Here is a 14,742-nt window from a genome sequence, read left to right on the forward strand (position 1 = left end):
CAGGACTGACTCTCACCCCCTCCCCATTAATGAGACAGTATCCCTCTCTAGCACGCGATGTGAAGAGTACCCTCTTTTTCATCCTTGCCCTGCTGAAATGAGGCAGTGCTTCTCTCCACCCAAATCCATGCTGAGTATAAGTAAAGTGGAGTTCTGCTATCTAGGTAACACACTAATGGGGGAAACCAGGAGAGCACTGGAAGGACTTTATATACTAAACTGACATTTAAATTATAGCCCACAAAAGTAAGCCTATGATTGCATTCTGAACTGAAGCAGATTGACCACCTGTAGAAGATTTAAATAGGAATCAGAATGTCATAGCATAATACTTAAAATGTCCAGTATACAGACCAAATTTATTTCACATATGAAAAATGAGGAAAATCTCAATTCTAATAAAATAAGATAATCAACAGTTGCCAATTTTGAAAGGACACAGATGTTAGAATCGTCAGCAAGGATCTTAAAGCTGTTTTTGTAAAATTGCTCCACCAAGCAACTAGAGACACTCTTGAAACAAATGAAAACATAGTAAACTGCAGCAATGGAAGTAGAAAACATAAAGAATCCAATGAAAATTTTAGAACTGAAAAATACAGTAACCAAAATTTAAAAATTACTGGATAGGCTCAATAGCAGCATGGAAGAAACAGAGGAAGGAATTAGTGAACTTAAAGATGGATCAGTAGAAATTATTCAATCTGAATAATGGAGAGAAACTAAATGGAAAAGTAAGCTTAGCCTCTGAGACCTGTGGTTCAATAATAAAATATCTAATATTTGAGGCATTAGAGCACTAGACAGAAAGGACAGAATGTGGACCTAAAATATTTTTGAAGAATAGCTTAAATCTTCCCAAATCTGGCAAAAGACTTAAGTCTACAGACTCAAGAAGCTGAGTAAACTCCAAACAGGATAAACCTAAAGAAATCCATGCATAGTCACATTGTTGTTAAACTTCTGAAAATTAAAACAAAAGAAAAAAATCTTTGTATATATGCACTGCTGTATTTATGTATTTAAAATACATATGTATGTTGTATATACATATATGTGTATTGTAAAATTTTACATATTTTTAAATTTCAATTTAATTAATATATAGTGTTAGATTGGTTTCAGATGTGTAAGATAGTGATACAACAACTCTATACATTACTCTGTGCTTATCATAAGTGCACTCTTTTTTTCACATTTTTTAAAAAAATGTTTAAATTTTACTCAGCTAACATACAGTGCAATATTGGTTTCTGGAGTAGAATTCATCTCTTATATACAATACCTAGTGCTCATCAGCATGACTGCCCTATTTAATACCCATCACCCATCTAGCCCATCTCCTACCCACGTCTTTCCATCAATTCTCAGTTTGTTCTCTCTCATTAATGGTCTCTTTTTTTTTTTTTCAAAGATTTTATTTATTTATTCGACAGAGAGAGATGACAAGCAGGCAGAGAGGCAGGAAGAGAGAGAGGAGGAAGCAGGCTCTCCGCCGAGCAAAGAGCCCGATGCGGGGCTCGATCCCAGGACCCTGAGATCACGACCTGAGCTGAAGGCAGTGGCTTAACCCACTGAGCCACCCAGGCGCCCCTCTCATTAAGGGTCTCTTATGGCTTATTTCCCTCCCTCTTTTTTTTCTTTTTCCCCTTCCCATATGTTCTTCTGGGTTTTTTTCCCCTTACATTCCACATATGAGTGAGGTCATATGGTATCTGTCTTTCTCTGACTAATTTATTTCACTTACCGTAATACACTCTAGCTCTATTCATGTCATTGCAAATGGCAAGATTTCATTCTTTATGATGGCTGAGTAATATTCCATTGTGTGTATGTGTGTGTACACACACGTACACCATATGTTCTTTATCCATTCATCATTCGATGGATATTTGGGCTCTCTCCATAGTTTGGATATTATTGATAGTGCTGCTATAAACATGTACCCCTTTGAATCAGTATTTTTGTATCCTTTGGGTAAATACCGAGTAGTGCAGATGCTGGATCATAGGGCATTTCTATTTTTAACTTTTTGAGGAACCTCCAAACTGTTCTCCAGAGTTGTTGTACCAGTTTGCATTCCCACCAACAATGCAAAAAGGTTCCCTTTTCTCTGCATCCTTGCCAACACCTTTGTTTCTTGTGTTGTTAATTTTAGCCATTCTGAGAGGTGTGAGGTGATATCTGATTATGGTTTCGATTTGTATTTTCTTTTATTTTTAATTTAATTTTATTTTTTTCAGTGTTCCAAGATTCATTGTTTATGCACCACAGCCAGTGCTTCATGCAATAAGTGCCCTCCTGAATACCTACCACCAGGCTCACCTAACCCCCCACCCCTCTCCCCTCCAAAACCCTCAGTTTGTTTCTCAGAGTCCACAGTCTCTCATGGTTCATCTCCCCACCCCCCCGTTTTCCCCCAAGTCACTTTTCCTTTCCTTCTTCTAATGTCCTTCTAGTTATTCCTTATGCTCCACAAGTAAGTGAAACCATATGATCATATCATTGTCAGGAAGGCATTTGAGAAAATCCAACACTCTATCATGATGAAAACTTTCAGCAAACTAGGAATAAAGGGGACTTTTTCACCCTGAGAAAGGGCATTTATGAAAACCTACAGCAAATGTCATACTTAATGGTGAAAGTCTGCTTTGGGGAGCAAGGTGAGGATGTCTGCTTTTTAACATTTTGTCAGCTTAATACCGGAAGTCTTCACCAGTGCAGTAAGACAAAGAAAAGGAAGAAGAGACATACAGATTAGAATGAAGAAAAAAGCTGGTCCTATTTGCAGACCAGATGTATTTGCAGAAAATACAAATCAAAACTACAGTGAGATAGCACCTTGCACCGATCAGAATTGGCTACGTAGGGAATCTCAAAGAATCTTCAAACAACAAAACCCACTAGAATGTAACCAAAGATACTCCTAAAACAATTGAGTTTGCAGTTCCAGCATAGCAACTCAGAAAGTCTCTTTTTCTTTCAGTCAGTTAACTAATTTTATTGCCATATATTAGCAATGAAAAATTGGAAACCAAAATTTTAAAACAATGCTATTTGGTTAAAGGACAAAATATGAGACCTGAATCCATAAAAATCCTAGAGGAGAACACAGGCAGTAACCTCTTTGGCATTGGTGATAGTTACTTCTTTCTAGCCAACACCTATTGTTTCTTGTGTTATTGATTTTAGTCCTTCTAACTGGCATGAGGTGATACTTCACTATAGTTTTGATTTGTATTTTCCTGATGATTGGTGTTGAGCAATATTTCTTACCTGTTGGCCATCTGTAAGTCTTCTTTAGAAAAATGTCTATTCATGTCTTCTGCTCATCTTTTAATTAGGTTATTAATTTTGGGGGTGTTGATTTTTATAAGTTCCTATACATTTTGAATACTAATCCTTTATCAGATATGCAGTTTGCAAATATCTTCTCCCATCCCATAGGTTGCCTTTCAGTTTTGTTGGTTGTTTCCTTTGCTGTACAGAAGATTTTCATTTTGATGAAATAGCAATAGTTTATTTTTGCTTTTGTTTCTCTTGCCTCAGGAGACATATCTAGAAAAGGGAACACTTTTACACTTTTGGGTGGGAATGCAAATTGGTGTAACCACTCTGCAAAACAGTATGGAGTTTCCTTAATAAGTTAAAAATAGAAGTACCCTATGATCCAGCAGTTGCATTACCACAAAAATACTGATTCAGCAATTGCAGTACTACAAAATACTGATTCAGAGGGGTACATGCACCCTGATGTTTACAGCATCATTATCAACAATAGCCAAACTATGGAGAGAGCCCAAATGTCCATTGAGTGATGGATGGATAAAGGAGATGTAGGGACTATATACAATGGAATATTACTCAGCCATCAGAAAAATAAAATTTTGCCATTTGCAATGACATGGATGGAGCTAAAAAGTATTAAGCAAAATAAGTTGGAGAAAGACAAATACCATATGATGTCACTCATATGTGTAATTTAAGAAAGAAAACTATAGAGAACAAACTGATGGTTACTGGATGGGAGGTGGATGGGGGAATGGGTTAAATAGATGATTGTGAGCACCAGGTGTTGTATGAAAGTGCTGAATCACTAAATTCTACACCTGAAACCAGTATATTACACTATATGTTAACTAACCTGAATTTAAATAAAAACTTGAAAAAAGGGGGAAAATAATGGTGTTTTAAACAAAATGCACATTTATTTCTTTTTCAAGTGAGCACAGGCATTCTGGATTTGGTATTGCAGCTCTACAGTCATCAAAGATTCAGGATCAGAAATGTTCTGAATAAATTAGAGTTGCTATTTGATGCAGTAGCTTAGAATATTTAAAATTTGAAAACTCTTTCAGGTGTGGTTTGAGGCCAGTATATTCACTGATTTTCTAGAGACATGGAAAAACTTGAAAGTGGGAGTATGTGTTGGAAAGAGGACAACTGCTAACAGTATTTTTTAAAAAAATATTTTATACCTAAAGTTTGAAATTGCCATGGTAATTTTTAAATTTGCCTTCTGATGAGTGGAATGTTGGAATGTTGTCTTTCTTTGCCATTTTAACAAATTGCAGTGTTTCTGCTTAATTCTTTAAAAAGTATTATTAATATGACAACTGCCAAATGATTGATCTTATTCTGAATGCACGTAGGAGGCCAGTCATGTAGCCAGTGAAATTCAAAACAAATGAATACACATCTTCTCCAAATGACTCTTTCTAGTGGAAGAAAATAAAATTTTGTTTTATTACTGAAATTAGTAAGAGAGCTGAACATTCTCCCTTTGTTTTCCCTACTTAATTTCAAGCCATATAGTTCTTCTTAATCTAACTTTACAAAAGGCAAGTAGCTAGAGACCTAGCTGTCCTCTGAGAAAGAGTATACTTAAACCAGAATGAAGCTAGGTTAACAACTTTTAAAGTCTAATGGACTCCGAGAAATAAACAGGGTTTTGGAGGGAAGGGGTGGGGGAATGGGTTAGCCTGGTGATGGGTCTTAAGGAGGGCACTATTGCATGGCGAACTGGGTGTTACATGAAAACAATGAGTATTGAAACACTACATCAAAAAAACTGTAAGAGACTCTTTAATCTCACAAAACAAACTGAGGGTTGCCGGTGGGGAGGGGGAAGGGGTAGGGAGAGTGTGGTGGGGTTATGGACATTGGGGAGGATATGTGATATGGTGAGTGCTGTGAAATGTGTAAGCCTGACGATTCACAGACCTGTACCCTTGGGGCAAATAATACATTGTATGTTAATAAAAATAATAAAAAAGATTTTAAAACCCTAATGATGTAGTATATGGTGACTAACATAATCAAACAAATCAAGTCTAGTTTATCTGATTCTGAAAACAAAAGAAAATTAAGTGATGAAGAGTAAACTGAGAAAAAATTCTCAACATAGATAACTATAAAGATTAACATCTTTCTGTATAGAGTACATAAAAATCAATAGGAAAATTAGGAAGAATACCAGTAGATAATCAGCAAAGGTACAAGCCATTCACAAAACAATACATTAAGGTAATACTCAGTCTCACTAGTAAGAGATGTAAATTAAATCAGTGAGATGATTAGATAACCCTAACCATTCCCAGATATTCTCCTTCAAATTAACAGGCAAGAAAGTAAATTTATTTTTATTTTTATTTTTTTATTATGTTCAGTTAGCCAACATATGACACAACATTACTTTTTGATGTGGTGGTCAATGATTCATTAGTTGCATATAACACCCAGTGCTCATCACAACACATGCACTCCTTAATACCCATCACCCAGTTATCCCATTCCCCCTCCCGCACCTCCCCTCTGTAACCCTCAGTTTGTTTCAGAGTCCAGAGTCTTGCATGGTTTGTGTCCCTCTCTGATTTCTTCCCATTCAGTTTTCTCCCTTTCTTGGTCCTCTGTGCTATTCCTTATGTAGCACATATGAGTGAAACCATATGATAATTGTCTTTCTGTGTTTGGCTTATTTCACTTAGCATAATCCCCTCCAGTTCCATAAAAGAAAGAAAGGAAGGAAGGAAGGAAGGAAGGAAAAAAGGAAAAGAGAAAGAAAAGAAAGAAAACCATCTTCTATTATTGAATTCTACTATTGAATTTCTTCATTCTTTGCTGCTGGGTACCAAATTTTAGTTAGCACATCTGAAGAATAATTTAGGAAAAGCCTTAAAATTCTTCAGATTTTAAAGTAATAAAAGTTATTCTAATTCTGGGAACTTGTTTTAAGATAATAATGTTCAATATGAGAAAAGAGTGAGTCTTTATTTCATAAATACTTACATAGAAGCAGCATTTGCACTAGCAAAAACAAATTTACTTCTCCAAATGTGCTAACTGTGGTCCAGTTAAGACATAAATGAGTTAGTGCTTACACCTAAAGAGCCACAGAAAAACTTAAATAGTATATTATATAATAAGGTGTATTTATGTAGAAATTTTGTATAAATTATAATCTCACCTGTATTATGAAAATATATTTGGAAAACACATGAAGAAAATGCATCATAATTTTAATGAAGATTAATTGAGGGACCAAAATGTTAGTCTTTTTTTAATCTATTTTAAAATTTTTGAATGGTTAATATATATTATTTTTAGGAAAAAATAAAACTGTCATTTTTAAAAATAATTTTAAGATTTTATTTATTTATTTGACAGACAGAGATCACAAGTAGGCAGAGAAGCAGGCAGAGAGAGAGGAGGAAGCAGGCTCCCTGTTGAGCAGAGAGCCGGATGTGGGGCTTGATCCCAGGACCCTGAGATCATGACCCAAGCCCAAGGCAGAGACTTTAACCCACTGAGCTACCTAGGTGCCCCGTAAAACTTTCATTTAAATAAATAATGAATGATACTGTGAAATAATTCTAATAGTGTTAATTGAATAAGATATATATGCAAGAGATTAAGGTAGGAGATTATACTAGTTAATTTGCTATGTTTATCTTTTGTCACAGTATCAGCAAGTATATATTAAATTATAGAGGAAGGGCTTTGGACATGCTCTCAAATTTGAACGTTTCACCTTCTCTGTTAGGTTTCTTATTAAGTCTTAGATTTATAATAACCACGTATACACGAAAAACTTTTTCAGAGAGTTGTTAGAGATTACATAAAATTGCGTATAAGGCTTCAAGCACTAAATCAGTGTTGACTGTATTATCTTGTTTTTGATATTAATTATATGTCTCTTCGGGTATACGGAATTGACATCTATTTTCTGATATAGGTAATATTTAGAATGACAGCAGTTTCATCACTTAAGAAGCTTCTCTCTGTAGAGAAATAAATAGACTCAATGAAGTGGACTTCATTTATATAAAGAATAGAGTGCTTAGATAAGAGTGTATGTATACTTGAGCCAGGATAGAAAAACCTCCATTCCTCCAAGGCAGTTAAAACCTTAATCTCCCATTCTAGTAGCCTTATTTTGATATGAAAACCATCATTTATGGGAAAACGGTGACATCATACTCATTCCTGTCTAAAATAAGATTGTGAACTTTTAAATATTTATGCTGCAAGTACATTTTTTTTTTTAAACGAAAGCACATTAGAAATCACACAGAGGGGTGCCTGGGTGGCTCAGTTGGTTAAGCATTTGCTCAGGTCATGATCCCAGGGTCCTGGGATGGAGGCCCACAAGGGGGGGGTCCCCACTCAGTGGGGAGTCTGCTTCTTCCTCTCCCTCTGTCTAAACAATAAAAAAATCTTTAAAAAAAATCACACACAGATCCCCAATTGCCAACGTAGCAATTGAGGTCAATTATTAATAAAACTAGAAAATAAATTTATTAGACAGAATTATCTTTATTCTTCATTTTTAGTTATTATAGCAATGGAAAAAGGAAAATTTTCCAACAACAAGAAATCTTTATCAAAAAAGTATATAGAGTTGTTTTCATTTTCTTTTTAAAAATTATTTTAAATTTAAATTTATTTATTTATTATGTTTTGTTAGTTACCATATAGTACATAATTAGTTTCCCAGAGTCAAAAGTCTCATACAGTTTCTCTCTCTCTCTGATTTCTTCCCATTCAGTATTCCCCCCACCCTTATTTTGCTCTGTACTATCCCTTATGTTTCACATCTGAGTGAAAGCACATGATAATTGTGTTTCTCTGATTGAGTTATTTCACTTAGCATAATCCCTTCAGTTCCACCCATGTCAGTGTAAATGGTAGATATTCATCCTTTATGATGGCTCCCGGTAATATTCCATTCTATATACGAACTACATCTTCTTTAGCCATACATCTGTTGAATGATGTCTCAAATCTTTCCACAGTTTGACTACTATGGACATTGCTGCTATGAACATTGGGGTATATCTGTTCCTTTGTTTCACTACATCTGCATCTTTGGGGTAAATGCCCAGTAGTGCAATTGTTGAGTCATAGGGTAGCTCTATTTTTAACATCTTGAGGAGCCTCCATATGGTTTTCCAGAGTAACTTTACCAGCTTGCGTTCCCACCAGCAGTGTAAGAGGATTCCCCTTTCTCCATATCCTTGCCAACATTTGTTGTTCCCTGTCTTGTTCTATGAGTGTGTTTAACAACCAATTATACTGTCTATTAAGATGATGCTATCGGGGTGCCTGTCTGGCTCAGTCAGTAGAGCATGTGGCTCTTGATCTCTGGGTTGTGAGTTCACGACCTATGTTGGACACAGAACCTACTTAAAAAAAAAATTATAAATTAAATATAAAAGGATGTGTACTTGTATTAATTTTGGACTATGAATTTTCCCTTAGGTGTATAACTGAAGCATTTTATAATTGTAGCTAAATTGTTTAACCATTTATTTGTACTATTTTAGGATGACATGATATTAGAATTTTTAATTTCATGTTAAAAACTCATGTTTATTTAAGTGGGTATCTGTAATGAAGTTTACCCTGTAGTTTACTTTTTTTTGTGATAGAATTCTATACCTTAATGCACCAATATTTTCATGTTATAGGAAGATATTACTCACATTTCTAATAGAACATAGAACATAAAGATAGGCTTTTTAATAATTCTACTTTGTATTGAATAAGAGGTTTTGAAATTTTTTTCAGGAATCCCTAAAAAATGAACAGTTCTTAGATTTTTTTATGATTAAAAATTTTTTTAAATTTATTTTTTATTTTCAGCATAACAGTATTCATTATTTTTGCACCATACCCAGTGCTCCATGCAATCCATGCCATCTATAATTTTTTTTTTTTTTTTTTTTTTTTTTTTTTTTTTTTTTATTTTTTATTTTTTATAAACATATATTTTTTATATACATATATTTTTATCCCCAGGTCTGTGAATCACCAGGTTTACACACTTCACAGCACTCACCAAATCACATACCCTCCCCAATGTCCATAATCCCACCCCCTTCTCCCCAACCCCCTCCCCCCGGCAACCCTCAGTTTGTTTTGTGAGATTAAGAGTCACTTATGGTTTGTCTCCCTCCCAATCCCATCTTGTTTCATTTATTCTTCTACCCACTTAAGCCTCCATGTTGCATCACCACTTCCTCATATCAGGGAGATCATACAGTATTCATTGTGTTTGCACCACACCTAGTGCTCCATGCAATCCATGCCCTCCCTAATACTCACCACCTGGTTCCCCCAACCTCCCACCCCCTGCCCCGCCCCTTCAAACCCCTCAGGTTGTTTTTCAGGGTCCATAGTCCCTTATGGTTCACCTCCCCTTCCAATTTCCCCCAACTCCCTTCTCCTCTCCATCTCCCCTTGTCCTCCATGTTATTTATTATACTCCACAAATAAGTGAAACCATATGATACTTGACTCTCTCTGCTTGACTTATTTCACTCAGCATAATCTCTTCCAGTCCTGTCCATGTTGCTGCAAAAGTTGGGTATTCGTCCTTTCTGATGGAGGCATAATACTTCATAGTGATATGGACCACATCTTCCTTATCCATTCGTCCATTGAAGGGCATCTTGGTTCTTTCCACAGTTTGGCAACCGTGGCCATTGCTGCTATAAACATTGGGGTATTTACCCCAAAGATACAGATGTAGTGAAAAGAAGGGCCATCTGTACCCCAATATTTATAGCAATTCCTAGATTTTATTAGAAATAAGGCACAGCTCTCTAAATTCTGCTGTATAGTGTCTTTCTAATCTTTGGAAGATTAAATCTGTAAATTGAAGGTGGGATGTCATGTTGAGGCCCACTTACAGAACAGAAGATATAAAATCCATTTTTTATGGTCATCCTAAGAATATTGATTTTCCAAGGATTAAGAACATATGTGCTTACATCATCATAGATTTTGGGTCCATAGGAGAGGAATTCAGCAGAGAGACTTTGTATAGTGCATGTAAGTGCATGGAGTCTGGAGGGATATTCCTGAGTTCCAATCCTGGTGCTGCAACATGGTAGCTTGATAGCTGAATGATTTTGTGCCTCTTATTTTCCTTCTAGGAGATAATGTGTCTACCTCCTAGGGTTGTCATGTCACTTAATGGTACAAAAGTTTAGAATGGTGCCTGGCATATTTTTAAATGATGGATTAAATGTTTATTCATTATTTCTTTTTTGTTGTTATTTAATAGGAATGATATTTACTACTGTAGGAGTTTATTCCTAAAGCAAGGTTTATCTTTTTTAGTCCTACATTTTTACATTTACATTTTAACCTATCCACTCCACCCACTTCTCCTCTGGTAACCATTTTATTCTCTATAATTAAGAGTCTGATAACTAAAATCAGACTCTTAATCTCTATCACCTATTTGGCCTACCCACTGCCACCCACTTCCCCTCTGGTAACCATCTCGTTCTCTATTATTAAGAGTCTGATGTCTAAAATAAGCAACACCAGAACAACAGATGTTGGTGAGGTTATGGAGAAAAAGGAGCACTTGTACACTGCTTATGAGAATGGAAATTGGTATGGCCATTGTCGAAAACAGTGTGGAGGTTCCTCAGACAGTTAAAATAGAACTACCTTTTGATCTAGCAATTGCAATAGTAAGTATTACCCAAAGAATACAAGAACACTAATTTTTTTTTAAGATTTTATTTATTTATTTGTCAGAGACAGAGGGAGAGAGAGCAAGTGAGCACAGGCAGACAGAGAGGCAGGCAGAGGCAGAGGGAGAAGCAGGCTCCCTGCCGAGCAAGGAGCCCGATATGGGACTCGATCCCAGGACGCTGGGATCATGACCTGAGCCCAAGGCAGCTGCTTAACCAACTGAGCCACCCAGGCGTCCCACAAGAACACTAATTTAAAAAGGATACATGCACCCTGATGTTTATAGAAACATTATTTACAATAGCCAAGCTATGGAAGCAGCCCAAGTGTCTATTGATTGATGAATGGATAAAGAAGATGTGGTATGTATGTATGTATGTATGTATGTATATGTATACACACATTATATATACACACACACAGTGGAATATTATTCAGCCATAAAAGACGAAATCTTGCCATTTATGACATGGATGGACTAGAGGGTATTGTAGTAAATAGAATAAGTCAGTCAGAGAAAGACAAATACCACATGATTTCCCTCATATGTGGAATTTAAGAAACAAAACAAGCAAAGGGAAAATAATGAGAGACAAATCAGGAATTCTTTGGTTATTTTTTAAGCCTGGATAATTTTTATAGCCTTTTCTTCTTGCTATTTACTGTACCCATTTATTTCTTTAAGCATATTGTAGATGTCCAATTAATATTCTGTATCTGATCATTTCAGTCTTCAGGGGTTTTTTTTCTGATTCAGTTGTCTTTTTATTTGCTGACCCTTGTTCATATTTGCTTATTTTAATCCTGGTTTTGGTTGGTGTTTTGTTTGTTTGTTTGCTTGTTTGTTTGTTTTTGAGTACTTGTTCTTTGGGGCTCTAACTCTAGGTCAGTTCTTTAAAGCTAAGGTTAAAACATTTCTCGGCAAATTTGCATTTGTTTTTTTTTTTAATTTTTTCAACGTAAACAGAGTTCATTGTTTATGTATCACACCCAGTGCTCCATGCAATACGTGCCCTCCATAATACCCACCACCTGGCTCCCCCTGCCCCTTCAAAACCCTCAGATTGTTTTTCAGAGTCCATAGTCTCTCATGGTTTTTGCCAGATTCTTGGGGTATTAACTATCTGGAAACATGTTAAAATTTAAGTTGAGGCTTCTTGGGTAGGAATTGCATTAAATGTGTAGATTGCTTTAGGTAGTATAGCCATTTTAACAATACTTGTTCTTACAGTTGATGAGCATGGAATGTTTTCTATTTCTTTGTGTCCTCTTCCATTTCTTTCATCAGTGTTTTGTAGTTTTTAGAGTATAAACTTTTACATCTTTGGTTAGGTTTATTCCTGGGTATCTTATGGTTTTTGGTTGGCTGTAGTGATCAAGACAGTATGATACTGGCACAAAAATAGACACATGGATCAAGGAACAGAGTTAGAAAACCCAGAAAGGAATCAGACTATACAGTCAACTAATCTTGGCAAAGCAGGAAAAGTATCCCGTGGGAAAAAGATAGTCTCTTCAACAAATGGTGTTGGGAAAACTGGGCAGCAACATGCAAAATGAAAGTGGACCACTTTCTTACACCATACACAAACTAAATTCAAAATGAATGAAAGACCTGAATGTGAGACAGGAAACCATTAAAATCCTAAAGGAGACAAAATAAACTATTGGGACTCATCAGAAGAAAAAGCTGTAGAGAGAAGGAAAAAATCAACAAAACTAAAAGGCAAACCTTGGAATGCAAGAATGTATTTGAAAATGACATACCTGATAAAGGGTTAGTATCCAAAATATATAAAGAATTTATAAAATTCAAGACTTAGAAAGCAAATAATCCAGTTAAAAAATGGGCAGAAGACATGAATAGACATTTTTTCCAAAAATGATGGCCAACAGACATATGAAAGATGCTCAACCACGCTGATTTGATGAAAATACAAATCAAACCTACAGTGAGATATCACCTCACACCAGTCAGAATGGCTAATATAAAACAAGAAATAAGTGTTGGTGAGGATGCAGAGAAAGGGGAGCCCTCTTTCAGTGTTGGTAGGAATGCAAGCTGGTGTGGCCACTCTGAAAAACAGTATGGAGGTTCCTCAAATAGTTAAAAATAGACTACCCTATCACCTAGCAATTGCACTACTGTGTTTACCCAAAGAATGTAAAAATACTAATTTAAAGAGATACATGAACACCTATGTTTATAACAATGTTATCAACAACCGCCAAATTATGGAAACAGCTCAAGTGACTGATGAATGGATAAAGAAGATGTGGGGTACACACACACACTCATACACACACACACAGGAATATTACTCAGCCATTAAAAAGAATGAAATCTTACTATTTGCAATGACATTGATGGAGCTAAAGTGTATTCTGATAAGTGAAATTGTCAGAGAAAGATAAATATGATTTCACTCATATGTGGAATTTAAGAAATGAAACAGATGAACATAGGGAGGAAAAAAGAGAGGCAAACCATAAACACTGTTAACTATAGAGAACACACTGATGTTTACCAAAAGGGAGTTGGGTGGGGGGATGAGTAAGGAGTGCACTTGCTGTGATGATCACTGGTTGTTGTATGGAAGTGCTGAACCACTATATTTTACACCAGAATCTAATATTATACTGTATCTTAGCTAGCTGAATTTTAAATTAAAACTTTAAAAAAAATTGCGAGGATGCGGAGAAAGGGGAACCCTCCTACACTGTTGGTGGGAATGCAAGATGGTGCAGCCACTCTGGAAAACAGCATGGAGGTTCCTCAAAATGCTGAAAATAGAACTGCCCTATGACCCAGCAATTGCACTACTGGGTATTTACCCTAAAGATACAAACGTAGTGGTCCAAAGGGGCACGTGCACCCAAATGTTTATAGCAGCAATGTCCACAATAGCCAAACTATGGAAAGAACCTAGATGTCCATCAACAGATGAATGGATCAAGAAGATGTGGTATATATACACAATGGAATACTATGCAGCCATCCAAAGAAATGAAATCTTGCCATTTGCGACAACATGGATGGAACTAGAGCATATCATGCTTAGCGAAATAAGTCAAGCAGAGAAAGACAACTATCATATGATCTCCCTGATATGAGGAAGTGGTGATGCAACACAACATGGGGGCTTAAGTGGGTAGGAGAAGAATCAATGAAACAAGATGGGATTGGGAGGGAGACAAACCATAAGTGACTCTTAATCTCACAAAACAAACTGAGGGTTGCTGGGGGGAGGGGGTTGGGAGAAGGGGGGTAGGGTTATGGACATTGGGGAGGGTATGTGCTTTGGTGAGTGCTGTGAAGTGTGTAAACCTGGTGATTCACAGACCTGTACCCCTGGGGATAAAAATACATGTTTATAAAAAAAAATAATTTAAAAAAAAATAATTAATTAATTAAAAAAAATTAAAACTTTAAAAAAATTTAGATTGAGCTTTCAACCTATACAATAGAGTGGTTTCCCTCTTCAGACGCATGGGAGTGCTCATTTGCAGTTACTATTCCTTTTTGTGTCTCATTGCATCCATAGCCAAGGCTGAGACACATACCTTGTCCTGTATCGCTCTCTACACAGTGGGATTTTTTTCCTCCTAATTTATTCACTGAGGGTATCTGCCTTGTAGAACCCTAGCCTCCAGGATTTGATCCCACCTCCTACCTAGTTCTGGCCTAAAGATACTTGGCTAAAACCCAGAGATTGGCTGGTGCCTCCAGGGTAAGTGCAGATGGAATGA

General features: G+C 36.1%; 1 protein-coding gene across 9 annotated transcripts in view; it reads left to right on the plus strand.

Annotated features, from left to right (window-relative positions):
- DOCK3 (dedicator of cytokinesis 3) overlaps window positions 1-14,742 on the plus strand; it is a 578,190-nt gene that overhangs the window by 268,202 nt on the left and 295,246 nt on the right. The window lies entirely within an intron of this gene.

This window comes from Mustela lutreola, chromosome 2 (assembly GCF_030435805.1).
Source record: "Mustela lutreola isolate mMusLut2 chromosome 2, mMusLut2.pri, whole genome shotgun sequence".
Taxonomy (NCBI): Eukaryota; Metazoa; Chordata; class Mammalia; order Carnivora; family Mustelidae; genus Mustela; species Mustela lutreola.